The sequence below is a fragment of the Anneissia japonica genome, unplaced genomic scaffold (genome assembly GCF_011630105.1).
Source record: "Anneissia japonica isolate Jap-2015-1 unplaced genomic scaffold, ASM1163010v1 scaffold287894_len555002_cov174, whole genome shotgun sequence".
In the NCBI taxonomy this organism is placed as follows: Eukaryota; Metazoa; Echinodermata; class Crinoidea; order Comatulida; family Comatulidae; genus Anneissia; species Anneissia japonica.
Genome location: NW_022753119.1, coordinates 271077 through 277589, shown reverse-complemented (window position 1 = coordinate 277589; position 6513 = coordinate 271077). Strand labels below are relative to the sequence as shown.

The 6513-nt window shown below is 31.7% G+C and overlaps 1 protein-coding gene and 1 long non-coding RNA gene across 6 annotated transcripts in view; one reads left to right on the top strand and one right to left on the bottom strand.

Moving 5' to 3' along the window:
* The window catches only part of LOC117122688, a 28622-nt gene that overhangs the window by 18026 nt on the left and 4083 nt on the right, over positions 1–6513 (bottom strand). The gene's annotated exons all lie outside the window — the stretch shown is intronic.
* Positions 5618–6513, top strand: part of LOC117122689 — a 3278-nt gene continuing 2382 nt past the window's right edge. The window contains exon 1 of the long non-coding RNA XR_004447736.1: positions 5618–5838. This is a non-coding gene — a long non-coding RNA (uncharacterized LOC117122689). The remainder of the gene's footprint in view (positions 5839–6513) is intronic.

The window sequence follows — 6513 nt, the reverse complement described above, 5'->3', positions numbered from 1 at the left end:
ATCATGAGTGCATCGTTGTATGTGTTTCTGTTGTTTGTTCTGAATGATGATGATGAACGTTCTTTTCCGTTTGTTTGAAAAATTTGCGCGTGTAGATAACGTGTGTAATTTTGTTATGTATTTATACGCATTGTTCTGCATGTACGCATCAACATCTACTTATTGTAGCGTATGAAAAAAAAAATAGGCCTACGTTAATTTTTAATGCATAAAAATAAATTCGTTTTTTAATCACTTATTTAATAATTAATTATCTAAATTACTTGATAAATTATTTATTAATATTAAAATATTAGAATATTTATGTGTACAATGTAGATAGTATATAATAGTAAGAAATAAGACAGTTTTATGGTAGAATATAGCATAGTAGGTAGGTTTAAGAAATAGGAAAATATTATTCTCAGGATGTATTAAATAGTATAGATACAAAACATAATTTTTATACAGTATGCAAAAGTCAACTAATAAACAATTAGTAAAATAAAAATAATCTAACAATGGCAAAATAAATTATGGAAATGAAGAAAATCCACTCCACATAAGTAAACTGTAAGTTACGAAAAAGAAATGTAAATAAATAAACAAAGCAAGAAAACAGATAATTAATTCATAAACTTTCTGGGTTACTTTTTAGCATTTACTTTTGGAGTTTAAAATTAAGATTACAGGGCACAGATTATTTTCTTATTCTAAAAGTTTAATTAGATATGAATACAAAGTACAAAGAGGGAGCTATAACATTTTCTCTACACAACACAAATAAACAAAAAGTTGACAATAAGACTAGAGAGCAGCATTTATTCACTTAGCAATAACTGATCACATACTGTAGACTATAGTATCATTCTTGAAAGAAGACAAGATACAATGCATTAGGCAAGACTTTTTTTATATTCCTTGTTTTGCGTACTTCTCTTTTTAAAGATTATCGGAGGAGGGCAGAATAAAAATAAAATTTCATTTTCTTATTTAACAAATAGTTTTGCCAAAATCATCCAGACAGATGAGAAACTGAAAATAAATTTTATTGTTGAACGTAAAATAGGATGGTTGAATGCTTCAAATTTACATAATTTGAAAAAAATATATGTATCTTTTCTTTGGAGATTTCAAGGCAGTGGAGGGCATAATAAAAACAAAGAAAATTGTTATTTTTTTCTGAAATTTCTATTTTTTCGTGGCGGCCTATTTGGCCAAAAATAAAATGCTATTTTTATTCGCAATCATCAATATTTGCGTTCAGCAGGTTCACTTTTATAAAACAAAGGTATAAAAAAAATTCTTGCCTTGTATGAACAATCTGAAACTTTGTAGACTTTGCGAGATATTGCTTTTTTAGTGTGAGTTGTCTAGGTGCAAAATTTAGCTAAAAACATGCAGCCTTTGTTTTTGTACCAGGAACATGCGCTTTGTCCTGCATACCTTGCATACCATTTTAACATTTTTTCTTGAAAAAAGAACATTTAAATATCGCTCAGTTAAATTATGGAATAATTTATCATCAGACGCTCATAGCAATATTCATTCCCTTTCCTTACAATCCTTTAAAAATCTCATTTAATTTAACAATTTGTTTTTCTTTTCTGTTTCTTGTATTTTTGTAATTTATTTAATATATATTTTGTTGTGCATTTTTCTTTTAATTTTGTTTTGTAATTTAATGTAATTTAAGATCATACCCTGGACCCCAGGGAAGAACAGTGTAACAATACTAAGTACCCAGGATAAAGAAAGATTTCTATCTCTATCTACCTTTTTAATCTTTTAACTCTCCTGAATGTTTTTGTATTTGTATTAATTATGTAGTTTTATATTTTTATATTATTGCTTTTACGTATATATATTTGGTGATCTTTAAAATTAAATTTAAGACAATTGAAAGTCCTTTAATAGACTACATTTATTTATTTTTATTTAAATTATCAAACATCAAAGTGGGCCATATGAAACAAGCCCATTTCAGAACCACCTTGTCATGAAGACCTACAACATACAAAACAATATACAATATTTCATTGTCAGTGAAGCTCTCGTTAATAACACCTACAGTATCCTACTCAGGCTATTGTTTACTATTCATATTTAATTCATTTAAAAACCTGTTCCTCAATTGTTACTTCCTATAGAAACGTCATTTTCATAGACTAAGAAATCTACAATAGTTTTTGAATATGAAGCCAATAAAATGCAAATATATACACAGATATTTATGTAATAATTGAGGGCATATTCCACAAATTATCCTTAAGGATAAGCAAATTCTGGTGGAAACTTTGGATTGAAAACTTTAGATTTTAAATCTGTAAGTTGATAGTGTCATACTTTAAAAGTTTAATGTGTGGAATTCACCCATTTGCTGAATTCCATAGCAAATCCCCATTATCAGCAAACTGTTATGAAAACCGAAGAACTAATCTGGCAAATCATGAGCACAATGAAGAAGGGACGCTCCAATGACTCCAATCAATTGATTGATATTTCGGGCAGATTCGTAACTAGTCACAGCTTTCTGTCACTCGTTTGTTCTTCTCATTTTATAAGAATAACAATAACCTACCTATGTATACTACAAATTGGCAAGAAGACTACAGATGTCATGCTAATTTTGCATTAGAAACCCTAACTTTAGTTTGTCACTAGTTTGACATTATTTCATAAAATATTTCATAATTCGCCATCCTTATAGTTTTACAATTTTGTATACATGTTGGTAGTGGGATTAATTACTGTATTATTTAAGACAATGATCAATTACATTGTTTTCTCACATTCGTCAAATTATTAAATAAAATCATAATTGCTATCACTGTTGCTATCAACATCATCATTATAATAATAAACCATCTTTATCATCATCATCTCAATAATGTTTTCCTTATAATTATTATCATAAAAATGACATAAGTGTTAATCTCTTAGAAGCAAACATGGTCTGTTTCAGAGGAAAGTGAGCATTATTTTGTTTTTGGTATTTTTATCATGCAAAGGGTGCTATAGCCTATAAATATGGTAAATAAATGAATAAGATGAAAAGACACAGATGTGTTGACTGGCATTTACAGTAGTGTGTTTAGAAAGATATTTTCTGAATGTTACCAATATTGCTTAAATGAAATTTAACTGTTCTCTTAGGGATTTGACTATATGATGCGATGGAGCAACCTACTCCACTCCATATTGATTACAGCATTAGTTGCGCAAGATCAGATTCTGGGCAAAACAAAAAAAAAAACCTTATTATTTATTGCAGTGGTGGCTCCAGAAATTTGCCAACAATAGGTCCGACAGGTGGTATGAGCCAAGGGGCCTACAGTACTGGAGCCTTGGAATAAAATGCCTGGTAGGTTTCATGTGGAGAGTTTTTCATGTTTTAGTAGAGACCGCAATACTATATTAGGAATTGGCAATCAAAACAAAGTTTTTTTGATAATTTGCTAATTATTGTTTTGGTCTGACAACCCTGTTGTTGGCTAAACCAGGGTCCAGGCCTATTGGATGAGTGGGGAAATGCCTGCTTTGACTGGTGCCATTTCTGCTTTATTCATGGAGACACACACTAGAAACAAGGTGACAAAAACAAATCCACAGACCATTGTTGTGTCATTTGTACAGTATCCATACCTCTTGGTGAAAAAAACAATATATGAGCCACAGACTTGAACCCACTACTCTTGTAGAGAAAGCTAAATACCGCACTACTATTAAACTAAATTAAATAAAACCTTAACATATTGCAGATTATGTTTCAATATTGAGCAATGGCAACCTTTGACCTTCATAAGCTTATCCCTTTAATGATGCCCTTTATGATGTTGTTATCTATTATATTACATCACTGGTACAGTAGAAACAGTTGTTTACAAAAAAAATATGATGTTTATATATTGTACAGTGTCAGTACCATGCTGTGATGGGAGTATACAGTAGATCATAAGAAGTAATATTAAAGGAGAATTTTATCAATTTTATATAATTTGACAACTCATTTTTAATAGCATACTCAACAGTTACAAACTTTTTTAAATTATGAATATTGTGCGCACTCGTTACTTAGAAGTTCTCAACTAGTTTAGTGACAGGCCATTGTAATGAAGAGAGGTTTAAGATGGTTCATAAGTTCTTCGTATTATTAATATCCATGTATTCATATAAAATAACATCGAATGGCTCAGGTAGACAAAAAGAATTAATTGTAGACCTACAGTAGATTAAGAAGGCATTGAATGTTGAAAAGTGACACCATTTCTGGCAGGTTAAATTGTGGAAGTTATCGCTAAGTTAATTAACAGAAATCAGTATAGAATATGTAATATACTGTATTGTCTACTACCACTCATTATCTTGTGGATTTTATGAAACATGACTGTGTTAATTGATTCTGGGAGGAAATTTGTTTTGATCAGTTGACTACACAAATAATAACAAATATTCTCCATTTATCATTCCTATTATTGGTAGTTTTCTATCTAAATACTAAGTCATTATAAACAGTGTGTCTGATATGACATTGTGGTGTCCCTCATGTGAGGAATTTGGGTTATAATTCGTTTTTTTTTTTATCCACTTTATTCCAATATGGAAATACGCAGATGATTTAAGTATCAGGTAGTTAATTCTAGAAGGGGTCATAAGCAGAACAAGCAATTGATTCTTGATATAAACTTGTATTGTAAGAGTACAAATATGATTTCCAAACTAAGTATCATTATTATGAGTGTCCATTTTGCCAAACTCCCATACAACACAATTTCCACCCTTTGTTGACTAATTGATTCTTTAAAATTAAAATTCTTGAATGAATTTTAAAATTAAAATTCTTCAGTGTTTAGTAAATCATTTTAAAGCAGGCTTAGAGAAAGTCTGGTCTGGCCACCACCTTAAATTTTGCCCGTATATGACCGAAGAGGATTCGATAATGATTGAGGGACAAATGAGCTTTGATCTCTAAGTCTCGAAGATTCAAGGTAAATTCAAGGTAAGGTAATAATACAAAGGCACCTGAAATGAGTCGGTGTGATGCTCCAAAAGGAGTTTACTAATTAATTAGCCAGATCCAGTCTCTAATAAAACTTTAAAGAGATCCTTTACTCTTCTATTCTCAGACAAAGGCACTGTTATGATTTTGTTTGCATTTTAACAAGCTACTGTATGTTGGTCCTATTTTTAAAATGCAAGTCCTTTGTGGTATACACTCATTCATTGACAAACAGTTTCGAAACATTCATTATTTATTTCTTTGACAATAATTAAAGAATAGAATTAGTAATTAGACAACTATTAATTATGGATTACAGCAGTTGTTCCAAACATTTTTGCGTTTGCGGACCCATCTGGATGTCAACAGTCTTCACGGACCACATGTCTAAAGATTATTCATTGTCTATCCCAACATTTAGAGATTATAGATAAAAGATGGTTTGCCACGAAAGTAAAATATTAAACAGTGGCCTAGGCCTACAGTATAGTAGCCTACTGTAGATGCTGCTCCAGCAACAGAGGCTAGGCTGCTGTAAGCCAGGCTTAGGCTAGGAATATGCCAGCAACAAGAAGAGCGACCAAGCCTAGGCTAGGTACGTTACAAAGCGTGACGTCACACTTGATTGTTTTGGTTAGACGTTCGCGGCGACCGTGAACTTCCGGTTCACGGTGTTGGGTTTTAAAAAAATCGTGAAAATTACGTTTCTGATTAAAAATCGATTATGTCATGCATTTTTAGGCAGACAAAAGGTTAAAGAACAGTCACGCATTTGTTTTGTGTTCATTCATTGTTTATTTCCGCTGCAGTTGACGTCCGAAGTTACTACTCGAATAAAATCAACTTTTGCTGTTAAAAAGGTACATGGTTTTTCTAATTATTATAACAGTAATTTAGAGAAATAAGTAATTAACATTTTGACCAAATATGAAAGAATTCTGACGACAACCAAGTGGTTTTTGTAAGCTGGCAAATCTGCTATGATTTACGATCGCTTGGGTAAAATGGCGTCTAATGTCAAAATGATCGCGACGTCTGTATACTATAATGCCGTTGTCTTATAAACGCTGATACACTGAGACGCTGATACACTGGGACGTTGATACGCTGAGACAAAGATGACGTCATTGAAATTCACCGCAAAGTCATAATGCACTGAGTGGAATCGAAAGTGCAGGGTTCTCAAGTACTGTACCTGTCTCTTATACACATCTAGATGTGTATAAGAGACAGATACTACGGAAATACATATAAACTACGGAAAATTACAATAGAGCCCATATTTATGGGAAAGCCCCAACATTTCACGATAATTCATAAAGTAAAATCAACGATCCACTCCACGTACGAGTTAAAAATACGTAACAGTCTGCTAGCTCAAACAAAAGCAAACAGAACAATACAAGCAGTGGTGTGGTGAGCGTGATGGCCAATCAGAATCGTGTTTAGAGCAAGAAGTCATGACCTTATATTATGCAAAAACTTTTTCGATGCTAAAAATAACAGTCTACTCAATTTGCATTGCAACAACAAAC